The following is a 26,190-nucleotide window of genomic DNA, read 5'->3' on the forward strand; positions in this document are numbered from 1 at the left end:
CCTGGCTACAGATGTAGTAAAAGTGGTCCCACTTTTGGGGGGTGAAGTAATTAGAGGCAGGTTGTTCATCTGGGAGGAGACAAGGGCAGAAGAAGAGAGGGATTGATGTGGAAGAGGGAAGAACAAGCATGGACAAATGGAGACAAAGGGGGAATTGTGTTGGTATCAGTGGCTGGCTATGCACAGCTGTGTGTACCTGAATCTTTTGGATTTGCACTTGGCCTCACTACTGGCTAGTACAAAGAGGAATGGCAGCAGATGCATCTAGCAGAACAAAGGGAGAAATCCTTTGACTCTTACACTCCACTGAGTTGGGGCTTTCCCTTAATAATCTTCTTTGTTTTCCAGTTATGTGCATAGTAAAGTAAAGACTTCAGACTAAATTTATTCAAGTCTATTATTTTCTTCTAAAATATCACCTGAAAGAGTAGTAAAGTTGGGCAGAAGTGTAAAGTCAGGCTACTCATTAGTTTGCATCAAGTTGGTACACAAACAATGCACATCAATTAGACAATGCTTTCTTTAGAGGGCAAATTCTTAGGTAGATTTTATTTTGCAAGGTGGTCCAAATGGGCATTCATTTTGTTAATTAGTCTTTAATGCAAGCCTTGACTTCGAACTTTGGACAAGTTTTTCAATGGATAATGGTCTTTAATGAGCTTGAGGATTCCAGAAAAGTCAGTAGTGCTCCACTGTAGTTTTTTTAATAGGGCACATAAGTGTAGTCTGTGAGGTAGCTGGCTGATCCTAAATGATGATACGCTCCTTTTGGATTTCAACTCACTGAACATTGCAGCTGTGCTGAGTGCTTTATTAAGCTCCTCTTTGTCAGGTAACAGCAAGCTGTCTTGAGAACTTCAGGGAAACAGAATGAAGGTACCCTTGGCTGTTCCTACTACATCAAGAAAATAATGTTTTATGAAAGAAGAGCATCTCATTTTCAGAGTCCATTACATTCATACAAGAAAGCAAAAGATTAAACACAGCCAGCAGCTGTTCCCTGATGACCCCTGCTCCCCAGCCAGTGGGTTTAGAGGGTAAGAAGAATCTCCTGAAGTGCCTTGCATCATCCTTGCAAAAACCCGACTACTAGGTTCCACACCACATGGTTTTCTGTGGTTTTACTGCTCTCAGAGCATAAATTCATTGAGTAACTATGTAGGGCTTTGATGTCAACAGCAAAGAAAACAGACATGAGGAAGAGAAGAACTGGTGTCTAGAAATATTATAAAGTTCCTAAATAACAACATATCTGGTGTTTAACCTCTCCTATCCCTCTTGCAAGTGTAGAAATACCTCCCTTTGTGCTTAAATTTTAGCATAAATACTTCTATTGACTTATTCAAATGTTTACAAAATTAACATTTATAAAGAGGATTAAGACCTAAGCAATCCTTCTCATTTCCTTAACTATCGTTTTTACTTGTTTAACCAAAGTACAATTCACAAAGGAATCCATACGTACTGTCTTTTTGAGCTGTATGTTGGAGTGTGAAATTAACGTGGGATTTAACCATAACAAGTATGGAGTGGACACTCGTTTGAACTAGCAAGACCAAGCAAAATCCTGTGTGAAGGACTTGTAGCTGCTGGCAATATATGCATTATGCCAGGGTCCTTTCTACTACCCCTCTCTGCATTAGTCTGTAGTGAATGGGGTAAAGTCAAAATTGTCTTTCTCTGGATAGCAGGGCTGGAACTGATTGACTGGCTTTGATAATTGATAATTTCCTCCATCTGCCTCATGATCAGGCATAACCTCTGGCTTTCCCTCTTTTGGTGCAAAGCAAGATTCGGGTATTCATCTCTGCAGTGTCTCTGTGAAGACCCTGTTGATTCTTGTGGAAGTGTAGAAATGCCTCCTGGAAGAAACACCTCATGAAAGCTGCACATTCTGCTCACCTCAACCTGCAGCTCCTTCACCCAGCTTCTCAGAGGACACCACCTCCTGTTCCTCTGTCTCTGGCAGAGGCACCAGGCAGTCTCTGTAATTGCAGACCCTTGGGGCCGTGTCTCTACCCAGGGCTCTGCCTTAGTGGAGGTCTCTGATGTGCGGGGTTTGTTACTCCTGTGGGTACTGGGAAGCATGCCCTGTGGCACTTCACCGCTGTTGCTGAGCAGTCCCACGCTGCCTTCAGCAGAGTTTCTGCCCTCTGTTTCTGCTGATCCTTTGGCATCCATTAGCTGCTTAGGCTTGCTGCACTTTATAAAAATACCTGCAAAAATTTCAGAATAACTAGTCAAGGCCCAGCCTAAAAAAATAGTCTGGATTTTGACAGTTGGCGTTAGAGATTAATGACTTTAACTAATTGTAAGAAAAAAGTGTTGTAAGGTAAGCATGTCTGTATACAACATATTTTTTTTTCCATAACTGTGATTTATATAGGACAAAAAAGAAGCACAATACTGAAGTCATAAATCCCATCTGAGACTTCATAAAAAGGTTAAGGAGAGATTAATTTTGAAACTCATAAAATCAAATCTCAGCTCTTGTCAGAAATAGACCTGGCAACTCAAACTGAATTTCAGCATTTCTAGGCCAAGTATTGTCTCTTTTGTCTATGGCTACTATTGGAGATAGATGATTTTGCTTGTTGCAGTTTTTATGGGGAGAAACAGCAGTGAGTGCTTTTAAAGATGAAGCTCTGATTAGATTATGACAGGACACTTCAGAAACAGGAGGCAAAAATATCTGCACGTCTATAAACACATGCATAAACAAGGGACTTGAGAAATAAATTATGTATATTTGAGTCTTCTGTGTCTGAGTGAGTTACTGATTGGGCTGTGCAGCTGACATATTGTTGCAGTGCACAGTTAAAAATAAAGCCTTCTTCCCTAGTTACAAGATGCAATACAAAAGGTGAACGTAAGTCTTGCTACCTGGTGTGTTGCACAGAAGTTAGAAAATAGCAGATTGTGCTGGAAGAGCTCCAACCAGTCAATTTAACCCTTGTCCCATTCAAAAAATCTGACCTTATTGAGCACATTGTTGCAAGCCATGTCCTTGGTTCAGTTTTAGAAATCATGCTGAAAGAGTTTCAATCAGACCATAAAACTTCACTAGAAAATACCCTTCAAGTGATGCTCATGGTAGGCAGAATAATGTACAGCAGGTCATTTGAAATGCTACCTTGAAATAAGTCTCCCATGGATACAGAACTTACAATGCAAGGCAGTATTTATATTAGTACAGCCATTGACTTCCTGACTACCTAACACCCAGAGGATGCTGAGGGAGCAGAGTAAAAGCCTGAAATAATCCCACCTGAAGTTTTGTTTACCAAGAGTAACTACATTAAATCAAATGACAAGGAAATTATTTTTTTAACAAATCTTCTATAATATATTCAACTATGAGTATGGTTAAAGTATGCCTTTTGCATCAACAGATTCATTTCTGGTAGAGACATTTTCTACTTGTCTAACAGGGATGTTTTCCCTAGTTAGCTGGAAATAAAAACCAGCAGCTTGTTCTTGTGAGAGTCTTTAAGACTTGTCTGCTGATTAAAGGCTCACTGAAGACTTGTTTTCAGCAAGATTTGAAATGGTATGACGAATCTGGCCCATTCGGCTTACTTCAGCAAAACTGGTCATATTTCACAATATAAACACAATAGCTTGCATTTATCTTGCACAAATGTGTAAATGAGTCTTAGATGGACAAGAAACTCCAAATTGCTCGAAGTCTGACCATTCTCACGGGCTCTTTAGTTGTCTAGTAGCTTGATATTGCAGGTTAATTCTGGCATAGCTGTAAGAGCAGGATTTTATTTGTTACAGTCCTAAATCATGGAAATCATGCTCTTCCATGACAACTGTGAGCTATTGCCATATTCAGTTATCACTATTACTTGAAGAATTATTTTTGGCTGGTTATTAGTCTTATCCACCTTAATTCTGTAATGAATGTAATAAACCACTTGTATTTCTTCTTGTGGCACTAACAAATTAGGCTTGATGCATAAAAGATTAAAAACCTCACAAACTTATTTTTAGTTGTCTTTTTTTTCATATGAAAGTTTTAATATTTTAAAATCATCTAATTGGAGCTAATTCAGTTGCAGGATAGAATAATCATATATACTAATTACAGAAAAAGGTAATTCCTTACATAAATATTCTTACTTTCTAATCAAAGCATATGTTGATGTTTTGCTTGAGTCTTTACAAAGGCTGTGTAGATGTCATTACTAGAAGCAACAGTCTTTGGGAGGTAGATTGCAGGGAGCAGTGGTCTCCACACTAAGTATACCATGCCCAGAATGTTTTTCAGAAGTACTGTGATTATAATCCTTTCAGATCACTAGTTTGCCTATTCTTTTATTGACCTGTGAAGCCGATTCTGGTATAATCTAGTAGTTGGCTTAAATGACTACATGATGACAGCCTGTAAGAGTTGGCATCGAGTAACTTCAGTACTCTTCCAAATCCAGGATCTTGAATAAAAGAGAAATTTTAGATTTCCCTTTACTGTAGACTAAATCATCCTGCATACTGGGTAAAGTCTCTTTTCCATAGAAACAGTTGTCCAAATGGATGATAAAACTGATTTGAACAACTACTTTCTGTTGTGGTCCTTGTGTGAAATGTAGACTTTGTATTCCCTCGAACTATTAGAGAAGTAAATTGGAGCAGCAGAGTAGAGTCCTGCATTAAGAAAGAAGAAAGTTCTTAAGATGGACTTATATCACTTGTTACTGTTTCCAGAAGAGATTGAAAAAGCTTAGTTTACAGTGATACACCAAAATGTGTTTAACAATTTTGCAGTTGATTTTTTTAGTTCCTACATACCTGAAAGATTTTAGGTATTATTAGGATTTTCCACAATATGATAGGTGTATTTAGAAGTCTTTATTGTAATTTAAAATACTAGGTGGTGTTGATTTTGATGTTTGTAGGATTACAGAATGTAATATTTGGCAAACATATTGTTCTTCAAACTTTGTGATCAAGGTTTTATATTTATGGCTACAATATATTAATTTTATAGTAAAAAAAGATTAAATTTAACTTCGATGAATACATGTTGTATCTAATCACAGGCAGATCAGACACTCAGGGACTGTCAGTGAAAGTAGGTTGAAAATGACTCCTTGTGCTTTTCATAGATGAAGGTGGCCATTGGGGGAAAAAAAAAATCATCAATGTAAGTTATTACTGAGTGTACAGCAAATAATGGAGTTTTTCCAGCTTTCTCCAAAACTGATGAATAACAGAACATGGGCAGATTGATGAGTGGGGAGGATGCTCGTGGTGCAGCTGACTCTTGCATCCCATTTGAAGTTAAACTGTCTGGTTTATGTGGCAAGGTTTTGGTAGTGGGATGGGGATGGGCTGCTGGGCTGGACTCTGTGAGAAGAGACAAGGGGCTGCCCCCATGCCAGACCCAGCTGGTTCCAACCAGCTCCACAACGGACCCACTGCTGGACAAAGCTGTGCCCACCTGTACAAGTTTCTTTACACCCTATAGAGACTGATCTCGGGAGACAATTTAAGGACTAAGAAAATAGGCTAAATAAGGTCATAGCTTATTGGAATTTATATTAATGTTTCTCAGCTACCATGCACAGCAGTTCTGATTATCTGGACCAGCATATGAACATTTGTATTTTCCACACCTAAAATGCCAAGCTCCATGCAAGTTTCTCCAGCCCTGGTTTGCATTTAAAATAAGGTCACATGTTCTTGGATCTTTAATGTGTTTTACATCTGATGGTTATCACCGTTCATTGTAATCCTTAAGACCAAAACATGTTGACATAGGAGAACAGTGAAGGTTCTTTTTTTGCCAGGTTTCTTTTAAAAATACATTAATGGAAAAGCAGCAGTAACTTTTTGAAGAGGGGGGACTGAAAGGCCCATGGAAGATTCTGAAAGCAGAACACTGGTGTGTATTTATTACTACATCACTTAATATAATCAATACGGATAGGTCTGTCCTGTCTTATAATGCAGTTGTTTGTGCCTATGTACAGACCTGTTCATATGTTATGTATATGAATGCATATACATTAGGTATGTCATTTCTGAGTTAAAATATAACTTAGTCTTTTCTTTACTCTTCACAGATGGAGAGGAGGCAATTCACCTAAGCTATAGCATTACTTAGAATATGTTTATTCTGCTTTCCATCACAATCACTGAACACCAGAAGAGATGAACACTATAAATCTCCAGGCAAAATCAGCTTGCAAATGTGTTTTTGAACAAAGCTTAACGTATTATATTTGTGCAATGTTTTATAAAATATCACAGTAAAATAAACAAATAAGCAAATTCCTTTCTGGTTACAGATTTCAATATATTACACAATTTCTCATAATACTTTTCTGCACATCTGCACACTGAAATTTTATTTCAATTCTAAAAAAATAATAATTAAAAAGTTAAAAATAAAATATAAAGTACCTCTAGGCATGAGAAAACCTTTTAACAATACCATATTGCAGTATCTTATGATAACCAGTCTATCAATCCATGTCATCAGTATATACATTGGCTTCAAAATGGTAGGAGTATTTTGGAATATATTTCCAAAAATTTCAGCCTCAAGTATTGTTGTCGCGTCCCAAAGTTGCAGTGACTCAGGTTTGTGGATTTCCTTTGTCAGAATTAAGGTGAAACGACACACCAGGGGAGTTCAAACAACAATCAACATTGATTCAACGTAGCTAACCTTGCCCAAGTACAAGTGCACTTATCAATATGAACCTTGCATCATGTCATTAAGCCCCTGTTTGAAAAGAGAAGGGAGGTGTAGAAAAAGAGATGGAAAAATGAACATGAAACTGTGTCAGAAGGAGAGCCCTCCTATTAAGTCATGAGGTTCAGAGCAGACCCCCTTGCTTTCTAGACTCCCTCTCAATGAGGAGCCCAGGGGCAGCTGGATCCACTCCTAGTCTCAGACTTGGTCAATGGTTTATGTTTAAAAGGATGAGGTATAGGGGATGTGGAAAAGAGAGAAGAAAAAGAGGGAGGGGGGAGAGAGAGAGGAAGGAAGAAAGAAAGAAAGAAAGAGAAAGGAAAGAAAGAGAGAAAGAGAGAAGAAAGGGGTTTCACCAGCCTTGGGTCCAATGTTGGTCCAGCCAGCTTAGACATCCAGTTTCAGAGGGTGCGTGTTGAGAGCTCGTTCTCCCTTCTTTTATAGTGTGTTAGTTGATGGTCTCAACGTGCAGTTCATGTTCCTGGGGTTCTCTGGAATCAGCCAGTGAGTTTTGGGGTGTGTTCATTGGGGAGTTGCCTCTCTCCCTGCTGGCATGACCGCTTAAGATAGAACAGTAGTCCCACCCTCTGTGAGGTCCTCTCCTCTGGCCACATTGTCCTGTTCACAAAACTCCAGCATTTTTACAGAGACCATCTTCTCCACCGAAGTTCTTTAATGAATGTTTGAGACATTGACTATAATGTGTCAGACCGTAACAATTGTAAAGTATTTTGATTATGAAGCTGTTATAAAAAACAATCTAGTGTGGGGGCAAGAGAAACAAATTATATGAAAATATGGTTTTTGCTAGTATTTCCTTACTGATGTGTGTGGAGATTGCTAGTACAATAGAATTTTACATGATCTCAAGTCTATCAAGTTGAACTGCAGATTAACTGTGAAGTGCTAATGCCTTCTTATGCAAGATCTCTCATTGCCTTCAATCCTATTCCTGTTAGATGTGCTCTGAGTTCAATACATGATTTCCTCATTTTAAGTTTAGCTTGGGAAGCTAACATTTTTGTCCTCTTGATACCAGAAATTTGGTTAAGCATCTACATAAAGATATTATATCTCCTTTCTACACCTGTTGTTCATGTGGTAACAACCCTTAATACCTCTACTAATCCTACTTTTTTTATCGCAATGGTGTAGCAAATAACTGGTTAAAGTAGTTGTTTCATTTCAGAATGAAATGTCCTCCTTTAGACTTTGAGAAAGGCTTTGTACTGGATTTAGAGATGGTTAACCTCTGCTTCTTTGGGCTGACCTGCAGCATCTGTGTCTGGAATACATCCTCATGCTTCATTATATGAAAATCATCTGCTGCATTTTATTTTTACTTATTCAGCACATCCTAAAGAATCATGTGTCATATTGTTTATGTCTCAAAACATAAAGACAAAAGGATACACTGCTGTTAAGAATAGCTTCACAGAAGAAGGTAGATTCAGAAAAGATCTTGCTACTTAATAATACTTACTAGAATATTATTATTCTTGCAAGAATTAGGTTGCATGCTCTGTTAATAGACCAGCCTTGTTGCTGGGTAACTGAGATGTGAATGTGGAAGAGGTTACTCATGTCAGACATGGGACTAGTGTCTGAAAGTAACCTCTAAGGCAGACCAATTTCAGCAAATTTAAGGGCTTGACCCTTGTGCTCTCCTTATCATGGGATAAAATCCTGTAATCTGGACCAAAGGTACTTTTAAAATTTGTGTTAACAGCTTTTTTTTTTTCCCCAGAGGATTTGATGTTTCTGATCTCCAGCAGTTCCTATTTCTTAAAACCTAGACAAAGTACTTCTGTATTTTATAAGAGGGAATAAGTAATAGGTTTGCAATCCAGAAGAGGTAGTGTCAGGAAGATACACCCAGAAGAGCTGAGAAAAGCATCAGTCCTGAAGGCCTCCAAAGAACAGCATTTGACATAGATTTAAAGATGTTAAATCTGTTCATGGCTGCTCAGCCATTTCATATGGATATTTTCCAGGATTTACAAGCATAATCTACAGAGCAGGTTTTGTGGCAAAAATATTAAAGGACATTTTCTTTCTCAGCAATTACAGACCAGAGGAAAATCATGTTCTTAGCCTTCTTACAGGTGACAAAATACACTGAAATACTCTTTGGTTTTTATAAGAATGGAAGATAATTTTCCAACTCCAAAGTATTTAACAAAGCAATCATGTTGCTTTTTGCATTATAAATAAATATTTAACTCCAGAAATATACCATTCAATACTCAAATGAATTTTTAGGATTAAGTCTTCAATTCACTTTCTGTGAAATATGGGTTTATACATGAGATTTTACTTTTCTTAAGTGTTTCAGGGTTGCTTACCATTAAAAGCTTTTTAGGCATTTGAAGACCTATCGCAAAACAGTAGACTAAAAAATTCTGTGGATTTTCTTCACAAGCAATAGCTGCTACCTATTAACCAATAACAAAGGTTAAATTAAAAAAAATATTAAGTACACAGAATTTTTTACTAGTAAAGCCTGACAAGTAAAGAACAATGTCTATATTTTAGAAAGATATACAGATAATATTATTATGTGGCTTTAATGGCTACCATCTTTGCTGCTAATAGATTTGGTGGGTGTCTAGCTACAGATTATTTATTTGATAATGTATCTTCAGTGTTGCATGCCAACAGCTGGATATCTACTTCTAGGAGAAACTGGAAGAATAGAATTTGGTAAGACCTGTTTAAAGGACTCATTATAACATTATTTGGGTAACCAATGGCCACAGCAGTATCAATTGCACCCGAGTGAACCAGGAAATTCACATGCTGAGCATTTGTTGGAGATTATAATCTGGATGGCTTCACTCTGGGAACTCCTCTCAAAAGTTTATGGGGATATCAGATTTGAGTACCTTTTCTGGGAGGTCACTGGCCTCACAGACTGATATCCATTTAGACTGACTTTTTGACACGGAAGGACTTCCAATGTCACTAACTTCAGACTTCAAAATTTGCAGCCTAAAAACACAGTCAGCAGTCCCAACAATAAGAAGAAATATTTTATTTCATAGACAGGTCCACAGTCATTATGCTACCTGTTTTAAAATTCCTTATTACAGTAGATTGCAAAACTATAGCTTTCAAAATGCTGGTGCTTCAAGCAAAATGCACATTCATGTAAGTATGTCCAGAGAGGGATTATTCTAGTTTTGTAGACAGATGCATGCATATCTTTCCCACTTTGCAAATGTGCTTGATGTAGCATATTTAATGTATAATATTTAATAATAACAAAAAAATCTAAGATGACAATTTAAGACTTTAATTGGAATAAAATTATTTTCTTCCTAAAATCACTTTAAAAAAAAAAAAATTAATAGAGGACTGCCAAATAAAATCTTACCATCTGCAAGGAATTTATGGCATTTTTTTCCTCTGCCTTTGCTTTCAATATTTTGAGATACGCTTGCCATAATCCTTTTGGAATGACTTACCTGGTGGGTGGTTCAATGCTTGCTCATACTTACCTTTCAAAAGAGTAGGGAAATTGCTTAAGTTGCACTCCCTCATAGTGGATCACAATTGTCATCACAGCATGTGATGTACAGTAATGTACAATATACTCAATGTGCATCTTTCTGTAGGACACTGCAAGTTACCTAAATTTTTAGGGATTAGGGAGAGTGACTTACCTTCTATTATTTATAGTGGATTTTTTTTCTCTGTCTTCAAAGTACTTTGTTGCTGCTGATATTGCATACATTTCAAATAACCAATATAAATATATTATAACTTACACTAATTTTTGCATTTCATTCAACCATCGAAACGTTAATGAAACTTACAAACAAATGTATATTACTTAATTTCATAAATGGTTATTATAATAACATTTTCTCATTAATATATAATTTTGTATTATTATAGAAAAAGCTTAATTTTACTAATTTCCTTTTTTCTTTAGGCAAAAAAAAGGGTTTTGTTAGTGGAGAGAAGGTTTAATAAAATTTGAGAAGATGTCTGTTATATAGGAAAATGATCCATAGTTATTAAGATATAGTCTTTTACAGAAGCCTAAAAATGCTGAATGTAAACTCTATGAAACTATGAAATTTGCTCTAAATGTGTAGCTTAGCACATGTACTCTTGCTCTTGATATGTCTTTTTTATTTTCCCAGTATCTTTATTTCAATTAGCTGTGTAAGGATTAGTTCTGTTGTTGTTTTCTTGTTATCACAAAACGCATTTAAGAGAAGAAAACTTGCATTATAGTCCTGTGGGATGTGGCAATAACGAATGTTCCTTATGGAAATTTGGAAGTGAAAATTTGTTCACCTTACTCAGCGTTCTTTGTCATGTTAATAGAGGAATAATTCAATACAGCACATGAGAATAATTGGCAATGTCTGATTCTAAGATGATAAATATAAACTTTAAGTCAGATTCCTTTAATATTTTAGAATTTTAGTATTAAATAGATGATCCCCAATGTGTCTTATTTCTGAGCTCTGGCACTCCCTACTGCTTTATAGACTTTCAATTTATCCTCACCCACTCTTTTTTTATTCTGTGAATAGTCCTGCTTATACAGAGTGGCTAATAATGGCGAATGGACGGCATAGTCAGGGAACTCATTTTGCTGTCCCAGGATGTAATTTATCTTACACTTAGGTGTCACTAGAGTTTGCCATTTATTTCATGTGTTTCATCTTCATCTGCCTAAAGTCTTATTTCCCCAAATTACTCCCAGTGCTTATTTACCTGTAGGAGAAACCTCACTGCAAAAGTAACAAGAAAAGATAAATTCAGTAATAAATAAGGCCAGACATATCCTCTACTTCAGGCTCAACTTTTATTGGTCTGCAAACTGTACGGTATGAAATACAGCAGAGGATGAAAGGACAACTAGCTGCTGCTTTGAGAGAAGGTCTCTGTTCATATGAAGAAAAGAGGACATCAAAAGTAGTGGAAAAACAGAAGGCAGAAAGTGCAGAAAACCAACTGATGTCACAAAACTATCTTTCTGTACAGAGTAGCTGTGAAATTTGTGACTAGTATTGTTTCAAAGGAAAGCAAATGGAATGAATTGCATTGCAGTTAAGCTGGGTATTGAGTATAAATCCTCCATAAAGTCTAAACTCAGAGAATTGTCTCAGGTAGCCTTCACAGCAAGGAAGCATCCGTTGTACACAGATACAAAGAAGATAAGATCTTACATATTCAAATCATCATGAAATTAGGTATGTCAGAAACATCACTGGGTTGTATCCAGAGAGCAAGCAGAGTAAGAATGAAGGCTTTATATTGGACTTCAGCATTTGGGATTTTTATTAGTTTCTATATGGGACTCTATGCATTCCTTGTAAAAATGTCATTGTGCTGGATCTTTGGACCTTAAGACTGAAAACCAGGAAATTGTTTGCAAGCTTATTTAAAAATTTAATTTACTTGAGAATAGCAAACTGAGTCTGAAGACTGACCTATCCTGCAAGCCAAGAGAGCTGAGGGGATGTTATGAATGTCTATGCCTGTATGTTAACAAAACCACAAGGATTTCCTCTGAGGCTTTATGTTAAATGGTTTCTGAAGGCACTTTCTTAGATAAATTAATTATTGTAAGTTGATCTTTTTTTCTCAATAATGGATGATAAATGATGCGTACCCTTGTGCTTTCTTTTACTCATTTTACATTAACAGCACCATGTGCTATTTCCTATAGTACTTTACTTCATTTAGTTTTCATCTGGCTGAGTTGGCACCATGATGCATTTTTAAGGCAAGGACCTTATTTCCTTCCTTTATTTGTGTTCATTTTGCATCCATAATTGTGAGTGCCATGTTCCTCTTGAAGTTCCTGGAGATACAGACGGAAGAGGTATGCTACTTGACTTAAGCATTCAAGATCTTAGTTCAGAAGTCTTTCAGTAAATTTGGGTTGATGTTTTTAACTGAGAAATCCTTGTAAAATTAGATCAGTTTTAGTCTCTTTTGTCATCATTTTGCTCTTAAGTACTTGATCAATTTTTAGTCTGCGCTTTTTATTTACTGATGCAAAATTTCTCAAGAAATTGTCCATTAAATGACCGTTAAGATATCTCTTTCCTGTGTACAACTGTTTCTTTGGGAGAGCCTTCAATTATGGATTTAATTAATTTTCTGTATAAAGTCTGAAATTAGGGATTAAGCGTAGTCAATATCTTGAACCATTCTTTATGAGATTCACAGGTAGTTCACAGAATGTTGAAAACCTGACACTGAAGAACAAGGGCCTAAGGGGCAATTATTAAATCAGTAAGTCATTTGATGGTTCAAGGTTCAGCAGCTGGTCCTCACTGTACCTGAATTATGCAAATTGAATTATTTAAACAACAATGAGATATTTGATGGGAGGGATTACTGAAAGAATCCTTTCTCCAAGTAACTACACTTCAATGATTTGAAAAGGGTTTTAAATGTTATGTAATTTTTTGCAGTCATACACACATAAACAAAGCACTCCGATACCTCTTTCTGCATGAAAAGTATTTACTCTGTATGTTGAAAGAGATCAAGATCTGATGCTCTGGTCTGAATTAAAGGACTGTTAGAAGCTGCTGGCAACTGGTGGTGATATGCTACAGGGCATGGTCCCCAGACTGGTGAGGAGAAACCTCACCAGCACATCGGTGGCCTTGGCTCGGGCACAGATCTGGGTGGGAACGTGGCCCTGTGGGTCTCCAGGTACAGGGACTGGACAGTGCCTCTGCCAGAGACTGGGTAGAAGGGAAAGCTGTCCCCCCCACCCCAGAAGGGTTTTTTTCCTAACTTCCCAGGAAACTAAGGAAAGGGACAGCAGCCTGTAGTTAGCTGGATCTCCTTTTTACTTCTTGGACATGAGTGTTTCCTTTTGTTTTCTTCACATGTGTTTTGTCAAGGAAAATGGATAAAATTCTCATCAGCTAATATAAGTCAAGATTTTTTCTTCCAAGAAAAAAAAAATGCAAGTCATAATCAAGGTGGCAAATGGTATTTTGGAGAAAACTAGGTTTTTTCCTCACAATCTTTAATTATGTTCTGGTAAGACTAAAACAAAAACAGAAACAAACTCCACCATGTCCTGGCCTCCTAAAAGAAACAGAAATTAAAAATATGATTCAGCAGATTAAAGGATGGTAGATGTTCCTTTGCTGCCTCAAGGAGTCGCTACATTGATAGGAGCAATGATGCATCATTGGGATTAAACAGCTGTTCTGTCCAAGAGTTCATAAGAGAGTTCCAAAAAAGTCACTGGTTTACATGAGTCAGTCTAAAAAAATGGCACACATCCCATGCTCTCCAAAGGGAAGACCTACCTTAGTTACATTGCTATTACTCATGATAAAAAAAGATGCAATATACACATATTCTGATTATCAAACAAAAACAGCCAGTCAGTCCCAGCCCTGCTATCCAGAGGAAGGCAATTTTTACTTTATCCCACTCATTGCAGACTAGTGTGGAGAGAGGTAGTGAAAAGGACCTTGCCATGTCATATGCGTTGCCACCAGCTGTAAATCCATCACAGGCTTTTGCTATTTCTTGCTATTCAATAGTCTTGCCATTTCAAAAGAGTGTCTACTCCATACTTGTCATGATTAAATCCTGAATTAATTTCACACTCCAGTATACAACTCTAAAAAATAAATAAGGATGGACTCCTAGAGGAATTGTATTGAGATTGTTTGTTTAGCAAAATCGCTATTGAAAATGCTTGCCTCTCTGTGTTTTCAATGTTGTCTTCTGAGGTTTGAGTTCAGAAGATCTGACTCATGTTACAGTCTTCCATATGATTTTGAGTAGCTGCCTTGTGGGAGTTTAGAAAGTGCCGGGGAGACTAAGGAAACTAAGCATCTGTGTCCTGCTGTCTTTAGGGCAGCTGAAATGAAATTAGAAAAGCAGAGTCATGGTTTTTACAGTCTCCCTGTATTGTCCCAAACTCTCCTGCACAAAATAACTTGTTAAAAAAAAGTCTCCCAAATATCTTTGCACCCAATATTCTGAAAATTTGGCAAGTGATTCTTTAGTATGTTTACAGAATTATTTTGTGCTGCTGTTGACACAAATGTCTCAGTCTTTGTCATGGTGAAAATTTGAAAAATAACCCTTTTAATTCTATTAGTCTATGCTTAGGGACTTTTTAGTTCCTCTCTACTAATAGATAGCTGAAAGTGCTGTTAATTTCTGTCCTGTGTTTTATGTAGTCTGCTGAGGAAAAAGCCTGATCAGTGGGCTACATGAAGTAGAATATTTTTAGAAATAATATTAGATGGGGAAAAGTAATGCTGTACTTTTTAATGTGAAAATAATCAGTAAAAGTCTCTTTTAATTTCAAAAGAATGAGTCATGCTCTGACGTACAGAATGTAGCTGAGTTTCTAGTGAGGGTGAATATGAGAAGCTATTATAGTTACCTTCAGCATTGGATGAAGTAACATATAATAAATTTTCAAGTCATCCAAAATGCTTTCAGTATCATATTTCTTGCAATGTGAAGCTAACAGAATACTTACCAGATATAATGTTTTTGCTTAAAGCACTTTTGATCAATTCAATGGCTTAACTGAAGAAACGCTAACTCTTAGTTTTTCCACAATAAAAAAATGCATGGATTGTTTTGCTGCAACTTCCAAAAAGTAAATTAAAAAACTGTTAGTTTGCAATAAGATAAAAGAGTGTGTGGACTCAAATAAAGGTCTCTACTGACTGACAAAAATATTATCTATTTTTGTTCAGCATGGTCAATTCTACAGCTGGAACTGCCTGGGGGAGTCACTGGGCCTGTGCAATTTTTCATCCAGGGTGTAAATCAGTGTATTTAAGCATACAAACATTGCCTATCAGTCTACCCCTGTAGTACAGGACCTGGCAGGAGAACTTCTGGGACTTTCTGAAAGTCCAACCTGGAGGGATCCTGGGACTTTTACTCAAATGCTTTGTTGTGAGGGTGGCAAGAGTTCAGCCAAGCACTTGGTCTCAAACCGGTTCATTGTCTCAAAGCTGTCCATGCTGTCAAATCTGTTGGTTGTCTCAAATCAGCCCATGGTCTCATTTATGCAAAGACTCACTGGGGAGTCCCTGGACCACCCAGGGAACTGGTGACTAAGTGCGTTACGTGTGTATGCAGACCACAGTCATAACTATAGCACAAACCTGAAATTCATTCTTGTATCACAGTTATAACTTAAAAGCATCCTGCAACCTGTGAAAAGATAACAAGAAGGCTATTGCTGACTTGGTATCCACAGCCTGCGGTTAGGACTCTGCTTGTTTTTAAAAAGACTAGAAAAATATTGTTCTTATTTAATATGACTGAAGGAAATTCAGACAGTGAAGCCATTTCACTCATTTGCAGTAGCTTTCCTGGAAACTATGTTCATATCTTCCCTTGCCTGAGGAGATCAACCTACAATCCTCAAGAGGAGTGACCAAGAGACAGGCTATAAATTATTCTCGAGTAGGAGCAAATTTTGTCAGTCTTGACAGTTCATATAACAAACTTTGGACTGTTCATTACGTAGAAATCAATGTCAGAGTTACTGGGTCAGAGTGGGAAAGACAGCAAGTAAGTGGGAATGTGGAAATTCAGAAAAGAAGGAATCTAGCAGCTTCCAATTTCAGGCTGCTCGATGAAGTTTATCATAGGTTGAAACATTTATCACCCAGTATGCATACACGGTCCTGGGGGGAAACAGCACCAGAGTACCCCTTGCTGTACTATGTTTACAAGGCACACATCAAGCTACCAATCACTCTGAAACACACCAGATGGAAATGGAGAAATACATGTTTAATGAAGGAGAACTAAAAAATACAGTGTCCATAAGCAATGTATTTATTTCTTTAGGTGACTGATTAAGGAGAAGCCATGTGGAGATTTTCAGGAGTGCTTTTTTAAACTTGGAAGACTTTATTCTGTGTATGTCCTCTTCTGGGTCTTTAACTGAGTAGGAAATAGTGTCCGGCAGGAGATTGTTTCATTTTTTTTCCTTTCAGTGTTCCTTAACTGCAAATGAGTTAGGTAATTCATTTGATGATCTGTAATTGACTGGGGAACAGTCATCCAGATTGTGAAGGAAGGCAAATCAACAATGAAAAGAATGTTCCACCAAAGTCTTTGTACACAAATTTAATTTAGTTTTTCATTATTTAACCTAGTGCTTTCCCTCTCACCTTTCCATTTGTACCAACTCCATATAGCTTCTAAAATGCTAATAGAATAGAAAGACCTAAAACCTCTAAAGCTGCTGTGAACAAATACCTAGAAGAAAGATAGCTATTGCTTTTTTCATGCCTTTACATTGTCCTACTCCTTCTGCAATACTCAGATGCTGGCATGCACATGGATTTCACTGCTGCTTCTTTCCTAAGCCCTAACTGTTTGGCTCTTTTGCATTTGTGTGGCTTTAAGATAGCTAGTATGTCTTTCATACAATCCATTTAAAATTCAACTCCTTCTGTACATCTTTTTTTCTTTGATTTCAAACACTGGAGGACATTATTATAAGGCTTTTTTAGGAGTTCCAGTCAGAGTTTTTCTGACTTCGAAAAATTGCTGCTCTGACTATTTTTTTCTCTTTTTAATTTTGTATTTTATGATAGGATAAAGCCCATTAGTCAAGGTCAGCACAGTTTTCACTGAGCTTAAACACAAGATGTTCTTGGCCCGTGGATAGGGTGAGTGCTATTTTCTTTGACTTGGCTGCTGTGAATACAGCCAGAAGATGATGATTTAACTGAGGGAAAACAGCATTACCTTTTACAGCATTTAAGCATTCATTTGTTACCTGCCAGTTTTTAAGTTCTCATTTTGTACTTGAGAAGTCACTCTGCATTTTAAAAATATGTTTGTGGACAGCAGTACCAGAACCATGTTCATTTGGCTTTTGGAAGCTCATACATGTTCACATTTCTTGCTGAAGATTGCCTTTTCAAATTCAACATGTGACACTTCTAAGTGTATGATGGCCAGAAGAGTCTTCACATAGCTGTATTTCAGGAAATGGCTACTTGTTTTTCAAACAAAGTAGACGGTGGAGGATGATACAGATAATGAATATTAAATATATTAAATATCATTAAAAAACCCTAGCTCAACAATAAAATAATAAGAAACAAGTAATATTTGAATTTTGTAGTGAGAACCTAAGTCCAAAATGAGCAGGGATACAAAAGCTTGTGCTTTGTTGACGTTTAATGTATCCACAGTTCAATAGAGATTCCTTTCAGAAACAGTTTCTTCCTTGTCCCCTGACGGGAGACTCCATCTTGGGATTTCAGAAGAATTGGTTTATATGGGAATTAATTCTATGCAAAATCAAGATAATTTTTCAGCATCTCCTCATTTTTCCAGAAGCATAATCAAAAACTGAGAACCACAGGCCTGAAAAACTGCTGTTCTAGTTCCTCACCCAACTATCCTAACAAGTGGTCTCAGCAGAAAACAAAAAGCCAGTATGTAATTTTATTAGTGAATACAATGCTATTAATATGTTTTTAAACTATATTTTAAAATTGAAAGGTAAAATCCTCAGGATTAAATACCCTAATTAAACTTTATAGGAGAAAGAAAGAAAGAAAGAAAGAAAGAAAGAAAGAAAGAAAGAAAGAAAGAGAGAAAGAGAGAAAGAGAGAAAGAGAGAAAGAAAGAAAGAAAGAAAGAAAGAAAGAAAGAAAGAAAGAAATGTATCCAGGGTTTGGGGGGAGAGTGCAAGCATTCCTTTTAATATGTTGTGTAGTTAATGTAATACAAAAAAGTTACCTAATAGTGAATGGTACAAGGTTTCTGTATGTGAGAATGAAAGTTATTCTTTTCTTCCCATTTTAGCTCTCAAATTACAACAGAGAGTAGTTACTTAAGCCAGAAACAATTTTTTTCTTAGAAACTTGGTACTTTATTTATCCACTTTAAGTTGATTCTAAACTGGGCATACTCATTTAAACTCCAAGTAGTGCTACACCACTAAACAGGACTAGCAAGAAGGCCTCAAGATATTGATATTACTATTATTGTAAATACATATGGAACTTCAGTTTCCAGCATTGTCTACTGAAGACTACTACAAAATTGAGATGAAAATAAAGTGATTTGCTCTGAAACCTATTACAAGGGAAGTATAATAAATTTTTCACTTTCAAGGATAAGCAATGCATGACATGAGTTTTATTTTCTTTCTGGGAAAGAATGTAATAGTCTGAGTTATGTGGCAGCAGTTGTTAATACTTGTTTTAATTATGCATCAACTTTGATTTAGTAATACACTTCAAGGTAGTGTTTCATATACATATTGTGTAGGAAATGATACAATTCAAGTTTGATAGTGAAACAAGAAAATTGCCAAACTGAGACATTTTCTATAACTTAATTTGTGGAAACCTGTAGCTATCAGGAACTTCCTGATATATGACCAACAAAATACAGGATAAAGAACAACCATTTATACTAATCTTGCTATAATCTTTAGCCAAATAATAATTTCAAATATACCTTTATCTAGTACCAGATACTATGAGTATACTATTGTTAGCTTTTTGACTATACACTGAAGCATATTTGAAAATGTGACTTTTTTTCATAGATACAGCTGTGGTTGATTTAACCACTGTTTTTCATTTAAGATAGATGCAGGAAAAAGTTATGTGTCACTATCTCAAAACAAGTGTGAGGCTGCTCTAACATTTTAAATGAAAGAACTTTGTTTTGGGGAAAATGTAGATAAAATGTAGGTTTTCATTTTGGAGAACCATGAAAAATACAGCTAAAGAAGAATGAAGAACAAAACAACCAAAAAAGACTGTACCTGTACTGCCATACAAAAAACTGAGACCAGAAATAGTTTATTCAGTATCCAGTGCTAGTCAAAGAAACTACCTCCCACTTTTTGTTTCTTCTTGAATTCAAGAGAAACAGGCTATTCCACAGTGAAGAGATAGCTGACAAATGTTTCCTTCAAGTGGCAATTGCCTTAGAAGTCATAAATTTTAATTTTGAAGTTTAGTGATAATGAGATTCAGAAATGTCCAAAGGAGAGAATTCCTCTGCAATTCCCCCTCAGTAATGGGTTTGAGATATAGGATCACCCTGCAGCTTACATTTATACTCAAATAAAAGGTTATTCATACAGCTTCTCTGGGGAAACTTTTACAGGTAAGCAGGATACCAGCTCACGGAGCAGGAACAAACGGGCTTTTATGAGGACAAGGTTCCTTTATTTTAGTATGCACTAAAAGATATACCATGGCCATGCATTTAGTGTGGGTATCTAAATAAACTTATTCCTGAAGACCTTTTCTATTTTTCCTTCCTTGATAATTTTTTTGCTGTTGAGCAATTGACATTTTGCTACTGTTGTTTTGTTTGTTTTCAGAAAGATTCCTATCAAATTAATCCTTTGCAATATTTTATATAGCCAAATTCTGGTTTGGTTGCATTTTGTTTTGGTTTGGTTTTTTCCTGTTTGTTTCTTTGGATAGGTTGGTTTGAGGGGGGTGAGTGTGTGATTGGTATGGTAAGGAACACCTTGGCTCTTTGTCAGTTGTGCTGATTGAATGGATTTCATGAATGTAGTACTCAGCATCTTTGATCTTGCTCTTTAAAGAAGTATCTGGCCAATTAGTTTCTAATTGGAATAAGAAGCATAGAAGTCTGTTAAACATCTCATTTGATTAATTTGTCCTGACTTTCATTGTTGGCTGCAGGCACAAATGAAAGGCTGAGAAAGAGAATATCCGTACTGCTTAATAACATGAAAATGAAACAGACAGAAGACAGTGGCAACCCCAAGGAAGCCACTGTTTGGCCCAGTCCTGCTATTTGCCATGGCTGTGCCGCAGGTGATCACAAAACTCCCTGGGACTGGTTGGCTGCTGAAGCCCTGCCACCTTCTTTAGCCCAGAAGTACCTCAAGGACCCCACATAAAGAGGACTCTTGAACATCTCTTTTTCTCTCTTTATACATATATATTTATATATTAAAAAGGTTACAAATGTGTATAAATAGAAAATATTTTTACTTATATGGATACAGATTTATATCTCTGTTTTACATATAAGCATATATTTGTAAAAGTGCATGAATAAAAATTACTTAACGATGATGAAGGTCATGATAAAAGTTTGAATGTGAATAGAAAGAAAATTAAAGAAAATGCAGGCTTGGAATCAGCGCTTTACAAGTTTACTGAACAAATTCTGACTTGTCTGGGCTGGAGTGAGTTGAAGAGAGTAGGGAATGTGCCACAGAGGGTGGGGGGACATGGACCACCTTGAACATGTTTGTGGTCCAGGGGGGCAAATGGAAATGGAAATCCATCCGTCAGTGCTTCTGACAATGTCAAGAAGTGTTTGAGAACCAACCCATTTGTGTGCTCAGCTATTTCAGCTGGATGGTCCAGCTTCACCTAGTCAAGCCAGTAAATGTGTACTAAAAACCAGGTGCATGTTCATGGGTTTTTAGTGAGTTTTCTTATGGATCAGAGTTTCAGGAGATCTATCAATTCTGGCACCCTTAATGATATCTTAACAGGAATTGATCATGCTGAGATCACTCAAAATCTGTTCCCTTTTGAAAATATGGCCTGTGCGTACTATGAATCTTAACGTGTGTCTCTTTTACTCGCCTGAAAAATAGTGATAATTGCACTCCATCTTAACTCTTTTTGCTTATAATGGAGTCCATTTAAAATTTCAACATGGCATGGAGAGTTTCGTCCCTCTCATACTACACATTAATGTATCTTTTTGATGTGGTGGATTCCCATCAGAGTGAGGGTCTTCTAGTTTCCACAGTGTTAAATATAACCTAGTTTGCACTGACGATATTACCAGCCTCTGTAGTTTACAATATTATTAACTGATACTGTCGATGTGCTTTCTAAATCTTGTTTAACTTCATCCAAACACTTATCTGAAGTGCTGCATTTTAAAGATGATTAATAACCCACAGGTGACAGTAATTCCCAGAAAAATCTGTGAAGATCTTTCGCTTCTTTTCAAGTAAAAATACATGAGAAATTACTTTAACAGTTAGGCAAGACATATCTCCTTCATGTCATAAGTCTATACAACATCTAGTTCATTAACCTCTTCCTCTTTATCCAGAGTTTGTCCAAACTTTCTGACAATTCTTCAGAAATAAATGAATAAAATGTTAATTTGTAATGATCTAGTTTAGCAGAAATCATACTTCTCTGATTACTACACTTTAACCTGCTGCAATGTGCAAATAGTAGAATTACTATATAGTTGCCTTTATTTTTATTTGCACAAGTTTGGCCTTCGTATAAAGGAAAAGATTTTTATTGTGAGTCTTTCAAGAAATAATACTGTATGTCTAAAGCACTGAGCATAATAATGGTGGCCATTAGGAACAGAAGATCCTCCTTCTGCTAACATTCTTTAGCAAAAGGTAGCTGGAAAGAGGAATATGCAAATTAAATTTCAGGACAACTTAATATCCACCTCATAATTACATCTCACTAGCCACAATGCTTGATATTTAGATCCTCAAATATTCACTCTTAGTTGTGCAATGACATTTAGGTCTCATCCTTTCTTGGTGGCCAAGCACAGTCTATGGGCTGGGATAATATTTCTTAAGATGTGTTTGAGCCCTCCAGTGGCCACTATTGGGTTTTTGTATTTTGGAAACTGCCAATTAGAGCACCAGTGTTTATTAAGCTAGACCCGGTGTCTTTGTGTATAGTTAGCAATATGTTTATGTGAACCTAATCCGACAAAATATTTTGTTATTTCGCCTGAAAAAGCAAGGGAATCGTCTGTTGCAGTGACAAAGCCTGTGCTCCCAATTCTCCCAGAGTATCACAGGCAACACCACTACTGCATATCTAATTTTCTTTCTCCTAACACCCGCGGTACATGTTTTCTCAGGGTGCTGTGGCTGAAAAAGACCCTTCCCCAGCCCAGCAGTGCGTACCTCTGCCCCTCTCTGCCCCCATCCAGTCCCCTGGGGCTGGGAGGCGAAGGGGAGCAGCTCCTGGCCATGGGCTGCCTGCGCTCCCTGTGCAATCACTGCCAAAGGTCGGCACCGGTCGCCTGTACAGTTATTTACATGCAACACTCACGTGACTTCCATTCCCAACAGAGGTCTTTCACTTTCTAATCACAGAGGGCTTCATAGCCACTCACAATCAGGAGCTTTCTTCCTGTTTTTACGGTAAGCGGTGTAGGAAAGTGCTGTTCCTGCAGCTTCACGGTGCTGGTTTTGTTAATGTCTTTCCTGTTCTCTGAAAAAGCACTTTCCTACATCCCTAATAACAAACTGCTTGGCCACAGAAGTAATTGCCAAATTGTAACAAACTGACTGCATGTGTATTCCCCAGAGGCCTGGGCAGCTGCAATTTGCTGCTGTTTTATAGCTACTTTATCAATGTGCTGAGCACCTTCTGAGCTTTTGGTACAGAGAAGCATTTTTTCTACAGAAGTGGCAGGACTGTAACAGCAGTGCAAAACCTACATTCTTTTTATAACCAGGGGCTGTTCAATTTATTCCATCCTAATATCTTAAAACAGACTGTGTTTTTCTTGGTGGTTTTTCTTTCTCCTTTTTTCTGTTTTTCTTCTTGTTGCCTGTAAGTTCAACAATTCAGGAGGCAATAATGTATTTCAGAAGTTACAATAAATTGTATATACATTTAGTAATCTTTCACTTGGTGGCTTATTTCCCATAAATGTTTTTAAAATGACTAACAAAAATCCATGTAAGGAAGAAGAGATTTTCTTTTTCTGTGAAGATGGGGAAAACCTTCATCTCACCCCTTTTTCCGCACTGTAAGAAGAAAATGAAAGTTTGTTCTGTCTGAAGATCTCACTAGCACCTAAGTCTCAATTTTTAGTAATATGGAGGTATACCTAGGAGAATGGGAATCTTCAGTATCAATGCATGGCAACCAGTACAAGCTTTTCCCTTGTTGGTTTTTGGTTTTTTGTTGTTTTTTTTGTTTTGTTTTGTTTTGTTTTGGTTTGTTTTTTTTTTTTCAGGTTAGCTTCAGTGAAGCGTTCAAATCATGGCAGGAAAGAAAGGATGTATCAATTGCTGTTACTTAAGTTATCTGCACCTTGCTGAGGCTGCCTTCTCTACCTTGCTTCACTGTGTCCTCCCCACGTTCAGATTTTTTACCTTATTGACTAATAAATTTCTTCTGACTGTATTTACCTCACCAGCTATAGTTGAATTGATGTCCAAATATTTCCTTACACACATTTTCAAATCTCTCCTACTAGTTCCTTAAACTGAATAATAAACCCTGAACTTAGTCTGTCACTATAGTTGAGTACATGTCATAGTAATGTCATATTTTGTTTGTGTCTGAGTTTGGAAACTTGCATTTCTTAGTGCTATAACTTTGGGCCACAGTAGTGTTAATTTTTCAGATTTTCCTTCTGCTTTGTGATATCCAGTAAACTTAGTGTCTTCCCTAAAGCGATAAATGAAAAATGCTAACTTAACAAATTTTAGAATATTAAATATTCAAGCACTGAAATGTTTTTCTGCAAGTGCAGTCTGAAGTTAATGCAGAAGCATTTTATGGGGGGAAATGTTTAGATTTTGTTCAAATAACATTGTTCTAGAATAAGATCTATAGTCATTTTGATAAAGAATGCATTCCTCTGATGGCCTATGGATTTTATTTAAGGTAAATGTAGGCATCTTATGCACTTACTTTGGACTTGATTTTGTCAAATTCTTTGTTACCTGGAAACCTCCACTCTATTTAGCCAAAAAAGACTTCTGGAATACATGCCCACTAGCACACTACAGAAGTTGAATTTTACATTAGCCAAGTCACATTACAGGCAGAATGCTTTAAAATAATGGAAAAATACAAGTACTTGGAGATTTCTTGTTTTTTGCTTAAGCATTTCTTGTCAGATTAGAGTAGCAGTTTGTGACAGGGAAATGAGGACTCGGGTGGATGCAAGAACAAAATTATACAACACTTTTATATGGGATCTCAAATCTATTTCCTGAGCAGGGTGGATATAGCACATTGCCAGTGATTTCTAATTGAAGACCTCTGTTCTGCAGTACACACACACACTTCACACTCATGCCAGACCAGCACCATGGTCTCAGGGAAGAAGAGACTCACTTTGAGTGTTGCATGTCTGGGGTCCTGAACTGGTGGCTCAACTTCCGTGTGCAGTAGTTCCATCAGGAGCTCAGCCATCCTACCCTCCAATGTGGTGTTGGATGCCCATGGATGTGTTTCCCCAGGGGTGCTTGTGGTTTCACTGTGTATTACTTTCTATATCAGACTGTCAGCATATGCCACCTTGCTAATCACAAAACCAGTCCAATCTCCTTGATGTTCTCCATATCCAAGGCCAATTAGCAGTTGTCACTGGGTTTTCTATCACCTTCTGGTCTGCAAATGTGTGACAAATATCATGAATATGGAAACTGTTAAATCAGCAAATTAATCTGCTACTTCTCTGGAAGCAATTACTGGATAAATCTAGCCAGTTAGAGTGGACAGATGTAGTCAAGGTCTCACATATCTGCGTGATGCTTTTGGGTAGGCTTTACTCCATGATCCACATATCTACTGATCATCAAATTGTTATTTCTGGTGCTCTAAAAAGCATTAAACAAGTTTTATTTATCCTTTTTTATGTAATTAATGTTGGAGTAGCAACACGTATGTCCAAAAGCAACACCTTATATTGACAAAAGGTCTTCACTAAGGTCGTTGGAAGAATTGAGGTATTGCATATCATGATAAGCAAATTCATAAGACATATAATTCTCATAATTGTTAGCTGAAAAAAGTGTCCAAGGCAAAGTACAGTTAAGAGAGAGAAAACCTCTATGCTGATGGATACTTTCCCCCTTGCATTTACTTTTGCTGTGATTCAAAGACTGACTGACAGGATGGAGAGTGGCAGATGGGCACCCAACACACTTCCATGGCCAGTTCCAGGAACTGAAGGAACCAAAATAAGATTTAGGGAGGTCTGGAGATCTTTTTATTTCCTTCCAGGTTGAGTTTCAGAACCATGAACATTGGACATTCTTATTTTTATTTTTAAAAGACATGAGTCTTCCACGTAATCATCTAACTTACTCTTCGGTGACTTAAGAATAAAACACCAGATTTGAAAACTGGTGATAAAAGTAATGAGACTTGCCAATGTTTCAGTCAATAAAGGTAATAGAACTGGAGTATTATATTATCCAAAAATCTAATATTGTTAAATATCTATAATAGTATGCCATATTATCCGATTATCTGTATTTACACAACTTGAGTTTCCCAATTAAATAGGTATTATAACTAAATCTATCTGCTACTGTGGTCCAGAGTATATCTGCATAATTTCAGTAACCAAAGTTTGAAGATCCCTATCCTGTAGCTAATGTTATCAACCAAAACACAGGGATCTGAACAAGCACTAGATGATATTTGTCTAAGAGTATTTTGTGAATATTCATCTTTCTTTTTAGAATAGGGTGGAATTGTTCTGCCCTGATGGGC

Source organism: Buteo buteo, chromosome 10 (genome assembly GCF_964188355.1).
Source record: "Buteo buteo chromosome 10, bButBut1.hap1.1, whole genome shotgun sequence".
Taxonomy (NCBI): domain Eukaryota; kingdom Metazoa; phylum Chordata; class Aves; order Accipitriformes; family Accipitridae; genus Buteo; species Buteo buteo.